We start from the raw sequence: 16,158 nt of genomic DNA, 5'->3' as shown, positions 1-16,158 counted from the left end.
GATCTACTTTTGTATTCTTATTGAATGTAAGGGTGAAGAATGATTGTATGAGTATTATGAAGGATCTACTATTTTATTGTATTGATTGTAATTGTAATGAATGTGTTACCAAGTGTCGATACACGACGTCGGGCGACAGCTCCACTCTTTTTGTTATTTAACAAAAAGATTGTTTTTATATTGGGGAAAATAGATTTTATTGGAGTCGTCATCTAGTAATTTGAGGGAACTAGAAATCCCAAATTAGACACTGGTTCTAGAGATTTGGGTACTGAGTTAGTTATGATTAAGGGAAGGTAAATACCACCCTTAAAACATCCTTTCAAAAGAAAGGTTACTCTTACTTGTGTGTTTTTTTATTTGTTTCAAATGATATTATATTTTGAGCTTATTTGCAATTTTATTTTTTTAAAATGGTTAACGTCGGTCCCTAAAATTTGGAGACGCGTTAAAAATGACATCAGTCCCTAAAAATATGAGTCTCGTCTAAAATATCGACATTTAACCCTAAAAAGGAGATTTACGTCTTAGTTACCAAAAGGAAAAAATGGATATAACCCATATTTGGTATAAATCCTTGACATCGGTCCTTTTCTGTAAAAAGAGACGTGTCGACAAAAAAAACGTTCGTAGGAGACGTGTTAAAAAAATGACATCAGTTCCTAAAAATAGGAAACTCGTCTAAAATATTGACGTTTAACCCTAAAAAGGAAAAGTACATTCGAGTTACCAAAAAAAACTATGGACATAATCCATATTTAGTATTTTAACTTTTTGACATCGGTCCTTTTCTGTAAAAAGAGACGTATCAATGACCAATATTCGTTTATAAAATAAAAATATTTTGATATCGTTGAGAAATAAGTATAATCATATTCGAGAATCGGGCTTTGGACCCATGAACGATAACATGATAAGATGGGTGTTGGACCCGTGTCGTTATTCTTTTTATACTTGTTTTTGTTTTTTTGTTTTACAACATGCAATAAAAATTTACAAATATTTATATACAAAAAATGTAAAAATGTAAAAATAAATGTTAGAAATCTAAAAGAAAATTACCTGACTGCCCCTGTATAGGTAAAACACTGAAATACCCTCGGATTTATCAGGAATTTACGAGAATGCCACTGGCGGCGCGTGTAGCTCACGCGCGGCTATTATTGACGACGGTGAAATTTTCAGGCGAGATTTCCAGCCAACCAATGGTTGATTCTAGTAGATCTGAGGGAGAGGATTCTGATGGTGGTGGTCTCGACGATCGTTGATAGCTGACGAGGGAGAATCGTCGACTTGAAGCTTCGGTGGTTGGCGAGGATCGCGACCTTTTTTCTGGCCAGATGATGCGGCGAAAACGATGAAAACCGCCGGGGTTCTTCTTTACACCAGTGGAGCAACCTTTTTGTGGTGTTGCGATAGCTTGATTCGACCGGAAAGTGGAGATCCGATGAGAGAGAGGGAGTCGCTGACGAGAGGAGAGAGAAGCCCTGAGTTACTCTATGGTGTGAACGCGTGCACAGTACACCTGTACCTCTGAACTCTGTACGCCGTTGGATCTCAGATGAAACGATCGGATGGTTGTGATTGGCTTGATCTGCAGGTTGATCGGACGGCCCAGATTGTCTGGGTTTTGATCCGGTGTAGCGCGGTGCACCGAAAGCTCGGTACACCGGGTGACGTGGCGCAACGGGATCCAATCTCAGATTATTTCAATGGCTGAGATTTGTTGGGATATGTTTGGTATTTTCCAAATTTTTTTTTTTTTTTTAAATATACCTTACTCTCCGAAGAAAAAACAAGAAAAAATGAATAGTGGCAAATATAAATCAATTCTTTCACTTCTTTTCTACCTTCCCCATCCTCCCCCCTGTGTCCAATTGTCACTGGATATGTATAGCCATAGCTAGTGACAAGGGACAAACGCCTACAACGCCTACCATGATATCGGCAAAATTAGGCTGCTTACAATAGTTGACAGAAAAAAAAAAAAAAGGTTGCCTACAAACGTTGAAATGCACCGCCTAATATTACAAATTTTATATTATTAATTTTGTTGTATTATATATAATAATAAATAATTATATAGGTAAAATTAAAATCTCAAATCAGTATTAGAAAAAGCCCAACTCAACCGCTAAAAATCAATTTTAATTACCAAAAATTATGTCGAAACAAACAAAAAAAACTTTCAATGGGTATCGACTCGGTGGACTGGGTTTTGACCAAAAATAACAAATTTTGACCCAAAATGGCTTGAAACTCATTTTTCATCCCGGTCGACATGGTTAAACCCGTATTGACCCGGTGAACTCGGTTTTGGTCGAAAATGACGGTTTTGGCCCAAAAACAGCCCAAAAAACTCATTTTTTTACCTTGGTCGACATGGTTTGACCCGTATTGATCCGGTGAACTCGGTTTTGGTCGAAAATGACGGTTTTGACCCGAAACAACCCGAAAACTCATTTTTTACCCTGGTCGACATGGTTTGACCTGTATTGACCCGGTGAACTTGGTTTTGATTGGAAGATGCGGTTGACTCGAGAAAAAATATTTTTTTGAATTTTAATTTTTTTTTTAATAAATAATAATAGAAATAAAATAACATTCGAGAAAAACTTGGTGAATCCAAAATTAGGTTACAACACCAAGTGTAATGATGATGATCGATTGTATGAGTGTTATGAAAGACCTATTGTTGTATCGTATTGATGGTTAATTACCACAAATGGTGGTGTGAGTATTACGGGGAATTGATACAAAGGGTATTATTGTGTTGTGGGATGTTTGGTTCTGCATTACAAAGGATCTATCTTCATGTTACGGAATGATAAACTACTAGGAAATGGTGGTACGAGTATCCCTAAGGGTCTGCTTTGATGTTGCAAGGAATGTCAAATTGTCATGAATTGTTTGATAAAACAATGATTAGCTTCGGCTAATGGCATCCGAGTGGATGACCGGAACAAACGACTGATTAGTTTTGGCTAATGACATCCGAAAGGATGACCGGGGTAAACAATTGATTAGCTTTGACTATGGGCATCCAAAGTATGATTGGATGAATAAATGTTTAGTTTTGGTAAGTGGCATCCTAAATGAATAACGATTAACTATGGTAATGACACCATAGATGAATTATCAGATTAAAAAATGATTAGCCATGGTAATGACACCATAAATGAATTACCAAAATGAATAAATGATTTACATTCGATAAATGGCATCCTAAAGGGATCATCGAGATTAATGAATGATTAGCTATGGTAATGACACCATAGATGAATTACCAAAATGAATAAATGATGTACATTTGATAAATGGCATCCTAAAGGGATCATCGAGATTAATAAATGATTAGCTATGGTAATGACACCATAGATGAATTACCAAAACGAATAAATGATTTACATTCGATAAATGGCATCCTAAAGGGATCATCGAGATTAATAAATGATTAGCTATGGTAATGGCACCATAGATGAATTACCAAAATGAATAAATGATTAGCTTTGATAAATGACATTCTAAATTTAACTATGGTAATGACACCATAGATGAATTACCAGAATGAGTAAATGATTTGCTATGGTAATGGCACTATATATGAATTACCAGAATGAATAAATGATTAGCTTTGGTATATGGTAATTGAATCCTAATGGATGACCGTGATGAACAAAGAAAAGAAAAGGAAGAAGAAGAAGAAGAGAGAAAAAAAAAAAAACGGTTAATGGCACCCTAGTGGATGGCAAGATGAAGAACTGATTTGACTTCGACTAATGGCCTCCAAAGAGGATTATCGGATTTGAGTTTATGAGTTAGTTTTAAGAAGAACTAATGTGGTCATGTATACTACGTTTCGTATATACTAAGTATATGAAAGCATTCTACTAGTTATGCTTTAACCAAAGAAAAACATTAATTTGGCTAACGACATTCGAGAGGAATGATCGGGTTTGAGTATTGAAATTGTCTCGTTAATTGACGGATTATTAACGGTGGTGTTTGTGTTGACATAAGTAAAGGGAAATTAAAGAATTATACTTTTTGGTCCATGGATGAAATGTGACTTTAATCTTGTTTTACTATATTTCTTAAATGGTCTATAATGCTTAAAATTACCTTGTGTTGGAACAGGGACATCATATCAATATGGTGCATAAGGAGATTCATTTCGTGGCACACACATTTCGAAAAAGAATTATATACTCATATATTATGGGTGATATGAGTTCTGCATGAACGAACATGTAAATCACTTAATTAGTTATTCGATTCCTTCTGTAAAAACTAGTAGTTAAATATTGAAATAGAATACGAATGATAATGTATGAACTCGTGGTAATACGAGATTAGAACAAAAAAAAATGGAAATGATGAATAAGTCGAGATGATGAAAAAATAAAATCCAGCGACTTTGGCCTTGAAAAGGTTGGGTTGTTACATTAATTAAGTCTCAAAACTTATCAATTCTCCAATTAAACCCTTAATTGGATTAATTAAATTAATTCTAAACTCAATTAAGTCTCAAAAATTTATCAATTCTCCAATTAAACCCTTGATTGAATTAATTCAATTAATTCCAAGCTTAATTAGATTAATTTCAAAGTTTAATTAAACCCCAAACTTCGAATCATGTTGCCCTTAACCCAAAATTTAATTCATTCTTCATTTATTTCATTTTACTTGTTTTTTCATCATCATTATTTTTTTTATCATCATTTTTTTATCCTTTTCAGTAAATAAAATAATAATAATAATAATAATTAAAATAAAATGATAAAAAATTGGGTTATAACATTAAGCTTCATAGTTTTATTCAATTTGTTTTCAACTGTATTGTTTTGGTATCACAAAAGGTTACAGGTTACAGATTTTGCATGTTAATTCGTATAGGCTCAGATCGAGTTTTCTTGGCTCTTTTTTTTTGCAGTTTATTTAATGTTATTTTTTTTATTTGTATCATTAAATTAGCCAAGCTCTTAAATCCAGTTGAGTTAATTGTTAAAATAATTAAGATCAAACACAAAAAGAAAGGTTAGAATTCTGAATAATCTGTATATTATGAGTTCATAAACTTAACCTAAATACAAATAAAGTATATATAGGTTAAATTGAAAGTACTATTCTACCCTTAATAAATAAGACTACATAAATATTATTTTACATTAATGACTTAGATCTTATATTTTTAATCTGAAATCCCCGGAATATGTAGTGATTGATACAAGTTTTTAGTTTTAATCTCTAGCAATAGCAGCAGGAGATGGATTTTAAAAAATCACGTAGCAGGTTGAATACTTTCACTGCAACAGCTGCTCCATCTGATTTGAGGATTCCTTTATACACGGATCCAAAACTACCTGCACCAATTAAATTAGCCGGGGAGAACCCATTCGTTGCTTGAAGCAGGTCTTCGTAGGCTACTCGCTGAAATGTGCTCTCCCATGGGGAGCCTGAAGCTGGCCTACTTCTCTTCTCTTTCAAGAAAAAGAAAAGCATTGAAGAGACGACCAAGATAATTCCAACAAAGCCACAAGAAATTGCCATTATCAATTTCAGCTTGGTGGAAGATTTCAGCTTTCTTGACTTCTTGGATGTGCATCTGGACAGATTCAGCTGAGGCATTCCTCCACAAAGTTTTTTGTTTCCCAACATTGAAAATCCACTCGCCCTAGCAAAGACTCCTTGGACAGGCACCTCACCTTCAAGGTTATTAAATGAAAGATCCAAACTTGTCAGCAACTTAAATTCTGCCAAAAAATTGGGAATCTTTCCACTCAAGTTGTTGTGGGAGAGATTGAGAATTTGAAGTGCCCTAAAGGAACTCAAAGACTCAGGAATGGACCCTTGGAAAAAGTCTAAATCCTTGTTTGTCCCGCATGCATTGCAAGCATAACCATTCAATCATGATTTCTCCAGAGATATAGAACGTGAAAGATAAGAGATTAGGGCATCTTTGGGGAAAAACTTTATCTTTCACGGTCTATATCTCTGGAGAAATCATACAAGTGACAAGAAAGGGAAATGCGAGGATAGTATGTTTGTCCCATGTGGCCACTTCTGAATTTTTCTCGCCCCTCCTTGTTTGTCTCACATGCATTGCAAGCATAACCATTCAATCATGATTTCTCCAGAGATATAGACCGTGAAGGAGAAGAGATTAGGGCATCTTTGGGGAAAAACTTTATCTTTCACGGTCTATATCTCTAGAGAAATCATACAAGTGACTAGAGAGGGAAATGCGAGGATCGTATGTTTGTCCCATGTGGCCACTTCTGAATTTTTCTCGCCCCACCTTGTTTGTCTCACATGCATTGCAAGCATAACCATTCAATCATGATTTCTCCAGAGATATAGACCTTGAAGGATAAGAGATTAGGGCATCTATGGGGAAAAACTTTATCTTTCACGGTCTATATCTCTGGAGAAATCATACAAGTGACTAGAGAGGGAAATGCGAGGATCGTATGTTTGTCCCATGTGGCCGCTTCTGAATTTTGCTCGCCCCACCTTGTTTGTCCCACATGCATTGCAAGCATAACCATTCAATCATGCATGCATGTAGTACAAACAAGTTTTTCCCCAAAGATGCCCTAATCTCTTATCTTTCAAAGTCTATATCTATGGAGAAATCATAAAAGTGACAAGAGAGGGAAAGGCGGGGATCGCATGTTTGTCCCATGTGGTCGCTTCTGAATTTTTCCATCACATCTATGATGCAAATAAGCTTATCTGCCCCAATAGCCAAGGCACAAGCTGTAGCAACTTAATTCGTATGTGCTGGATTTATATGACCATAAAACATCATATCAGACTTTCAGCAACGACAATAGTAGTAGCAGAAAGGAAGCAAAAGAAATCCCTTTTTACATGTTTAATAGCTATATATCTGCACATCGATCCATCTAAAACCATTATAATACTAACATTTTATTTCTTGTAACGGTAGGCTGAAGAGGAGCTGGGTTTCAGTAAAGAAAAAGAGCCACAGCTCGTGTACATATAATTTGGTGCTTATTTCCATTCAGTCACTCAGCCATTCACAAGATAAGAAAGAGACAGATTTTCAGCATATTGCAATTTAAGACTTCTCCAGAGCTGGAATAACCCAAGTTACTTAACACAACTATACAACCACCATCAAGCCTTTCGAGCATACGAGTATCATCTACTTTCTTTACTTCACCGGTTGCTCCAAAATCAACCCCGTCAACAACTCCTCTTCTCTGCAAAGAAACATTAACATAACAGACAATCACACCAATTTTGAGTACACAAATATTTTAAGGTACTGACCATCTTCTATAGATAACTCAAACAGTACCTTGGCTGCAAGAAAATTACCACCAGCAACACTGACACCAACATCATGCCAACAACGACTACGGTCACCTTGTAGACGAATAGTGCATATGGAAGGTCCAGGATAAAGTTTGGCCTCTATCATCATACGAATCTTCCCTGCAGCCTCTATTGAGTTGCCTCAAAATGGAATCTAAGAAAGGACTAGAAACAGATCCACAAGAAATGATAACATTAAGTTGATTGGAAAATAATTGAGTTTTAAAATTTGTTTTACTTTATTTTATATGGAGTTATCATAGTCTAATGATATAAATTAAACCGAATCGCGATTTAATATATTGTTATTTCAGTATTTTTTAAAAAAATATTATCTTGAAATTTTTTTAATCAAATTATATTTTTATTAGTTATCTAGATTGTTTTTAAATTCACTAAATTAATTAATTTAAATTGAGTTAACATCCAAACTGTTTAAAAAATTTTCTATTAAAAAAATATTTGAATCAAGTTAATCTCAATATAATTTTTTTGTATTAAAAAAAGTTGATACTAACCGCAACGCGGGACAACCATCTAGTTCACAATATTACAAGTTCGCAATCCTTCCAAAATGACACAAAACACCATAGCCATTCTCAGTCTCATTCCAGTTCGAAAATGATTTGGATGCTGACATCTGTACACCTCTGGAACTGAAGTATTGATTCGCAAGTTTCTGATTACCTCACAGACCTGCAATACACAGCAAATTAGCTTTATTTGTAAATGTTTTTGTTATCGATGACCACTTATATTGAGTAGATGTATCTGCCATGCATATGCGATTGCGTGATATCCAAAAACCTAACGGAGACATTAAAATGATTCCGATTCGTTTTGATAGATTTTTAAAGAACAAGCCTGCAAAAACGTGGAATATAACGCAGCTTTGATTCCTCAGAGCAATCTTATAAAGATATTTAACCTGGTATTGGTTTTAATGACAGAGCTTTACCTTCCTGGTTGGACAGTTTCACGCTGTCTACGTATCCTAGTTCGAAGAAGGATGTCCCTAATTCATTCCGATTCAGCTGCCGCATTGCTGATGTGTTCTCTCTCTCTCTCTCTCTCTCTCGGCAATCCTGCAGAGCAAAGATACTCGTACCTTGATAAATCAAAGCAAACACCGGACCGTGTAAGAGGCTTAACTCTCGCAATTACACTGGACCGTGTCGGTTTTGTAGGCTTCAGACTAGCTAAGATTAAATGGATTCAGAAATGGCAATGAGTTTTAAGGCGAGGCCCATATTCCAAGTATGGAAATCAATCTCCATTTTATTATCAATTCCAGTGTGGTTGTTCATTCTATTAGGAGCATCAGTGCTTCTATTTTTAGGATTTCTCATAGTTATTGAATCCATAATTTCCACCGCGTGGTCAGGCAACGCTACTTGTATGAAGATTCAGCCCCTCTTTAAATATATCACTTGTCGGTTTCTTTCCTGTAAAATATCTCCAACAATGGTACGCCGTAGCTGTACCAATTAAAGCCGTTAATAATAAAAAGATTCAAACAAGGTCCTGCTAGCCGGAGGAAAAATCGAGCGTGATTTGATTAAACAAGAGGTAGTGGTTGGAAGGTAGACATAATATACTTGCAGGTGGTCATTTTAGCCTTTAGGTTACTAGCATAATTTTTTTATTCAGTCCTTGAATTAAAAACATTTATTAGACAAGTTGTCTTGTTAGCTAGTCCGTTCAAAACATTGTTCGTGATTTCACTTCTCTGTGAAGATTTCAACCCAAAAGACAAGTATCCATGGTAAAGGCCGAACACCACTTAGCTCAAAGCTTGTAAAATATCTTCAACCTGCTGTGACTTTCGACATTATACTGCTTTAACATCTTATCCCATGTTTCTTGGAGCTCTAACACCGATTCAAAACCTTGAATACATTTATAAAACATAAATTGAAACTCCTTGTTGCTATAAAGACCCCATGATAAGACGTACCATTTTTTGAGACGTGCCATAAACATAGATGGTGGCATGTGTTGGAAAAACTTCTTGGACTGCCTTCAAGTTTTGCAAATTCATGATTATGTGTGTCCACAAATTGAATCACTTTCCATTGTCCATCGTCCTCTACCTTAGAACGGATCATCGCATTACACCCAGTTCTAGTTTCCAGCTCACAATAACTACACAAAATTTCCTCATTCTTAAAGCCTTCCTTCGAGAAACCATGCTATTTGGTACGAATCTTTTTCGATCCACCGAAATAAGATTGTTTGCCTCTTCGTACACCAAAGCCTATACGTAATATGCATAGTTCCAGTTACAAATTGGAGTTTTTTTTTTTTTACACAGTAAAAAAAAATTGATAAAGTAATATAATTGAAAAAATATTTGGGAAACTACCATACTTAAATGGGTTGTAGATAATATATATTACTTCATTATCAAAAACACCCCCTAACAGTCTGGAAACACTCCTTTCTCTCTAAAACACTCATCCTTTTTCTCTCTAGTAAAACCCCCGGCAACCAAGCTTTCTATCTTTACTAGCGATGGGTGTTGGATTTTTCGGCCAAACCAGCCATCACTGGTCACCCTCACCACCCACATTTCACTTCTAAAGATATATAAAACACTTCCTCTCAATTAATTTGATGTAATTTATGTTTAATTAGTATTAATTTGATTTTATTGAATGTTACAAATTGAATTAGGAATTAAGTTAATTAGATGTAATTGAAGTTATTTTATTTAATTATCAATTATTTTAGGTTGTTGTTGATTATGAACTAACAAAATTATGTATTTGAAATGTTAGTGTTGATTTAGGTTAAATTATGGATTAGGTTAATTAGATATATGTTTAGTTGATAGCTTGCTTATTTTGTTAAATAATCAATGTTTTTTTTGTTATTGTTGATTTTTAATTAAAATTATGAATTATATTGAATTTTATATAAAATAATAATACTAGCTCTAAAATAGATGAACTTGTTTGATAATTTTGTTATGGTACCAGAATTTGATAAATGTAGGTATTCGCCGATTAATTTGATGAGTTTAGGTGTTCACCGATTAATTTATGTTTTGTTGATAATTTTGATGCACTTTGATTAACCTCAAGATATTAATAAAAAATATATATAATTTTGTTTGGTTGTGATGTTTGAAAAAATAAATAACTATAATTTATGAATATTATGCTTTCATGGTGGTATCATTATCAATACCGATAATGGTATCACTTATAATGGAGGAAGCCATGAATTCCTAACTGCTACATCAGACATGTCTCTTAATAGATTATTAAGAATGTTATGTGATTGATTTAACTGGAATATAATTGAAATATAAGTTGAAATTACTTGGAGGATGTTGCAAATTAAGGTTGGTTAAGCTCGTTGTGTTGGTCTATCAATCTGTAGTGACAAGAGTGTGAATTCAATATTTGAGTTTGTTAGGATTATTGAGATTAATATGCTAAAGCTCTACTTAAATAGTAGACCTAGACAGAGAAACTCTTCTAGTATGAAGTTGACCCGGTTTCCAAATAATTCTTAGAGAACTACATGGGCATCACGAGTAGATAGTCTATGTCGGATTGATTTAGATGTAATTGTTGAGGTGATGTTAACAATTGTGAAAAAGGAGAGTTAAGTATGAGAGTTGTAACGATTCAAGGTACTGTGAAGATGGATTATAGGCATGAAGTCTCTTATTAGAAGGCGTGGACAACCAAACAGAAAATACTGGAGAGGTTATTTCATACACACGAAAGGTCATTTCAAAACCTACTTGGAACTTTACTGGCCATCAGAGATTTAAATTCAAGAACAATTGTCACTTGAGATAATAAAATGGTTGATAGGAATAAGATAATATTTGGGAGAACATTTTGGGCATTTAGTGCTTCAATTAATGAGTTTCAATGTTGTCATCCTTTAACTAGTATTGACAGTACTAACCTTTATGGTAAGTACAAAGCTAAGTTGTTGGTTGCAGTTGTTTATGACGCAACTAATGGAGTTTATTCATTGTGTATAGCTGTTGTGGAAGAAGAGACGAATAATAATTGGAGTTGGTTTTTGTATTTGCTTCGTTGATATGTGATTGGAAGACAAACCAATTTGTGTATTATATCATATAGATATGCAATTATAAAGAGTTCCATGACATGAATTTTTCCCGAGCCTATTGGATATCATCGATATTGTTCATGATACTTTGTGAGTAACTTCAACACAAAGTTCAAAAATATTGCCTTGAAAAATATATTGTATAAGATGTGTGTAAATCTTTCTAAATAGGAGTTTGACATTTTTATATGAGGAGTTGGTGGAGATAGATAATATAATTAAAGCATAGCTAGATGTTGAACTTAGGCCCCGTTTGTTTGTTGGAAAGTAGTTTCCTTTTGAAAAGTGAATCCCGGGAAAGTATTTTCCGATGTTTGGTAGTGTAATGGAAAATAAGTTGAAAAATATTTTCCAGTGTTTTGTTATGTCATGGAAAATGAGTTGAAAAATAACTTATTAATATTTTATTTTTCTCAAGTTTATTAAAATAATGAGGAACAAATCTTACAAATTAAAAAGTTGAATGAGAATGAAATTGAAAAAAAAATATAATTTCATAAATTATCTCAAATAAAATAAATAATAATCAAAATAATAGAGATCAAATCTAAAAAATTAAAAAAACAAATGAAAGATGAAGAAATTAAAATAATAATAATCAACATTTCATAAATTATTTCAAATAAAACAAGTAACAGTCAAAAGAATGAGGACCAAATTTGATAGATAAAAATTTTCAATAAAAAAATGATAAGGAAAAAGCAAATAGCAATTATAAAAATAAGGACCAAAGTTAATATAAAAAATAAAATTTTAAGAGATGAAATTGAAAAATAAATATTCAAAATAATTTTATATATATATAGTAATTAAAAGTTTGAGGATCAAATTTGATATAATCAGCAAATAATGACATTTCTAAATTTTTCACAACTTCCAGAAAGTGTTTTCCCCCTAAATTTTTCAGGAAAATATTTTCCTGAAAACCAAGCCAAATTTTCCTTTTACTGGAAAGTATTTTCTATTGACTAATTTTTCTAATGGCAAATAAACACAAGAAAGTTTGGAAAGTGATTTCTTGGAAACCACTTTTCAAAAAACAAACACAGCTAAAGAGAAAATACTTTTCTGAAAACCAAACCAAATTTTTCTTTGACTGAAATTGACTGGAAAGTGTTTTTCGTTGACCAACTTTCCTAATGACAAACAAACACAGGAAAGTTTGGAAAAAAATTTCTTTAACTGAAATTGATTGAAAAGTGTTTTTCGTTGATCAACTTTCCTAATGACAAACAAACACAGGAAAGTTTGGAAAATAGTTTTCTGGAAACTACTTTCTAGAAAACAAACATGGCCTTAAAGAAAATTGGGCATTGTCTTGTGATTATGGTGGTCATTGTTATAACAATATGACGACACGTCAGGTTTTGAATAATGTTTTAAAAATTATTCGTGGCTTACCTGTTTCAACTACAGTGCAGATATCTTTTCTAGGTGTGATAAATATTTTGCAGAGTATATAGAAAAAAGGTTGAAGAAATTTTTAATCGTGATCTATTGTGGCCTCTAAAAGTTTAGCTGAAATACTTGCTGGTGTGACAACTCCAAGATCACACATGATATCTCTTTTTTATCGTGGAGGTGGTATATTTCAGTTTAAGACACCTATAACAACTGGTGTTACGAGAGAAGTGCAGGAAACTATTAACATCAATGAAACAATTTGTACTTGTGGTAAATGGTAATTGTATCATCGATCATGTTCATACCTAATTACATATTGCACTTTACGAAATATGGAGTATGTAGAATTTGTGGATAGAAATAATTACATATTATTATATGTTATGATAATTATGGATAGATATATAGTTAGTTTAATTTTTAATAAAAATGTTACATTATTTTAAATGTCAATATATTTTTTTTTATTTGTGATTTAATATATTATGTGATAGAACTGATGATTATTTATGATTGTACAAATTATTATTTTTAATGGTAGAATAGACTATTTCTGAATGTCTCTGTTAAAAAAATCACGGATGTCATTTTAGACTCTCTCAACTGTACTAAATTCTTAATTATTTTTCCATCTACGTTACTTTATAAATCAGTTTTTTTAAAATGTGATAACTTACCAAAAACACCCTTTTTTTCTCGTTGCTCACAACTTCACCGAGGAAAATTCTCAATTCCTTATTTTCATGCCTTGCAACAGTAAAACCATCTCCAATTCATAATTTTAACGTATTAATATTTAAAATTAAAAAATATTTTTTAATATATATTTTCAGGAAAAAACAACTATTTTGATGCACCACATCCAAACACACCCAATTCTTCTTCTTTCCACTTGCTTCTTCTTCTCTGTTGCCTGGGTTTTGGTGTGGCTATGTGATTTTCCGGCATGCCCCTTTCTTCTCCCTTGGTTAACCAGCTGCCTGGTCGTTTGGGTACTTTAATGACCTTAAATGCACTGCCTATGCATCTCTTCTTCATTGGCTCTACGATCTCTAGGGTTTTGCATTTTTTTTGTTGGTAAGCTCGTTTGGGACTGTCTAAACCAAAGATTTGACCGATTCTTCGCCATCTTTGCTTTCACCCAGCCGTCTTTCTACCTGCTTTCGGTAGTTCACAGCCGGGCTCCAACCAGATAAGTGAATTTGAACTGTTTATGGTTTGTTTTGCAATGATTAAACTGCTTCAGAGGCTGTCTTCTCATGTTTGTCGCGTTATCTGCGTTACTGAGTTGAGGCCGGGTTCTTTATCATTTCTTTTTCACTTCAGTTGTCTCTTCAAAATGCTCTGGGTTCTTCAACTTGTTGCTTGGTATTTGTTTTCCAACTGATTTGTGTATTCAATGGCTTTTGTTTGTTGCGTTTTACTGTGTGTTGTAGGACCAAATTCTCTTTTGATTTTGCTTTGTCTATTTTTTAGGTTTCACTTCCATTCAGGTGCGCTTTCACCCTGCATTGATCACCTCTTAAACCTGTTCTTTATTTGTTTCTTTCAATTTTAGAGCTGATTCAAGTTTCTTTCCTTTCCTTTCTGAATCTGAACTTAAACTTTCTTGAGTGGTGTCTTTTACCCTGTTGTTAGATGTTTTAGCCGGTTGAATCAGACCTTGGTAGTGTATGGGATTGTTTCCAGTTGCTATAGGTTAATATATGTGCCTTTTTTGTGCACAATTCATTTCAGGATTGGTTATTGATTTTGAATTTCATTTGGTCATTGATGATTTTGCAGGAAAATTTATTCTGGTAGGGTTCAGATATCCATTTTTTTTATCTCATGGCAGATGCTGAGGTTGAAAGACAGGTGAAAGTACTTATATCCGTATATATTGATGTAGGTTTGCAAGTGAGCTAGAAGAAATATTCGAGATGATTGTTATGGATGAGCTTCAAAAGATCACAGTCCCACAATTTCAGCGAATAAGATGCTGCTTCAATAGCTCCCATTCTCAGGTGAAGACCTCTTTAAAAGAGTTGTGTTTGTTAAATCTTTTGACTCAATTTTCATGCCATGTTTCCCTGATCAGTTAAATTTTCATGTCATGTTTCCCTGATCAATTAAGTTTTCATATGATGCTATTGGTTTCTTAGCCTCCTAATTTCAATAGCGTAGAACCACATTCATGATTACTTGCATTATGTAAAGAAGCTTATGAAATCCTTTCAAATGAATTGGCATTGCGCCCAGGCCTTGTTATAGAATTACAAATTTTGTGATGATAGAAATCTGTTCTTCAGCAGCTTCTACTGATGTTGTTGGCAAGATAGGTCAGTTTGACTATCAAGATAGTATTGCTTTGGGCTCTTGGCTACTGATTAATCGGCTTTTCCAACTCTTCTATTGTTTTGGATTGGTCAAATGGATATGAAAGATAGCCAAAGTGACCATTTTCCTTTGTAGATTCTTTCCATGCGCGCTATTTTTCTTGCGAGGATTGCAAGAAGAAACAAATAAAAATTCTATTTTGCTACAGACCAGGTACACAATCTTGGTGATTTCCAGTCTTTTTACATAGCATTGTAAGAAACAACTACTCTCTAGGTTGGTTTTATCATATTCATGACAATACATAAAAAGTGATGGGTTTATTCTTTTTTATTATCCTAGCTAGGTTCTGGGTAGGGGTCAAATCCAGTTATGCAAGTGATTCTGCAATTTGCACTCATCATGTTTGATAGAGAGACTAGGATAGTGATTGAGCTAACATATTTTTTATAGATTCAGTGCTAATATTCCATCCCAGCTGAAGAAGTTGATTGGCACTAGGCAAATTTATCAGCTAAGATTGAAAGAAGAGAACCTGAAGGATAATTCTTGAATCTCGAAAACGAATAATTTTATTGTGATTGTTGTGAACACCATAGTCAATAATGATTTCAATCTCGGAACTCTATTTTATTTTTTACCTGCTGGGCCACCTGCGTTTTGGATCCTACTTTTCACCCATTGGCTGTTTCTTCTCACGAACTGCTGATCGCAGCCACTGTTTTGCGTGCAAATATTTGTTGGGATCGAAGCTTTACAGCTTTGAAAGCTAAACTACTGGATCATAGTTTGTGCTTTGGACGCTTTAATGACAGAATCACTTATGTAAATTGGATATTTAGTTTGAAGTTCAGAGATTTAATTGAAATAACGTATATAGTTGAGGGACTCATTTGTAGTTTCCCCTAAATACGGTTTCCTAATGTAAATTGTCCGTCGTTGGCTGTTGAGAGACAACAAGATGCATTTAGTTTCCAGAGAACAACAAGAGAT

At 33.8% G+C, this 16,158-nt stretch overlaps 1 long non-coding RNA gene across 5 annotated transcripts; it reads left to right on the top strand.

Moving 5' to 3' along the window:
- The first annotated feature begins 13,578 nt into the window (after positions 1-13,578).
- Positions 13,579-15,810, top strand: LOC118060267 (uncharacterized). 5 transcript variants are annotated; one of them, XR_012170429.1, is made up of 4 exons: positions 13,687-14,544; positions 14,632-14,852; positions 15,301-15,378; positions 15,619-15,810. It is a non-coding gene; the product is annotated as an uncharacterized lncRNA (long non-coding RNA). The 5 variants fall into 5 exon arrangements; XR_004689416.2 differs by having other exon boundaries at positions 13,686-14,852; positions 15,625-15,810; XR_012170428.1 differs by having other exon boundaries at positions 13,686-14,852; positions 15,301-15,419.
- Positions 15,811-16,158: the final 348 nt, after the last annotated feature.

This window comes from Populus alba, chromosome 8 (genome assembly GCF_005239225.2).
Source record: "Populus alba chromosome 8, ASM523922v2, whole genome shotgun sequence".
NCBI classification, from domain to species: domain Eukaryota; kingdom Viridiplantae; phylum Streptophyta; class Magnoliopsida; order Malpighiales; family Salicaceae; genus Populus; species Populus alba.
This window is presented reverse-complemented; position numbering and strand designations above follow the sequence as displayed.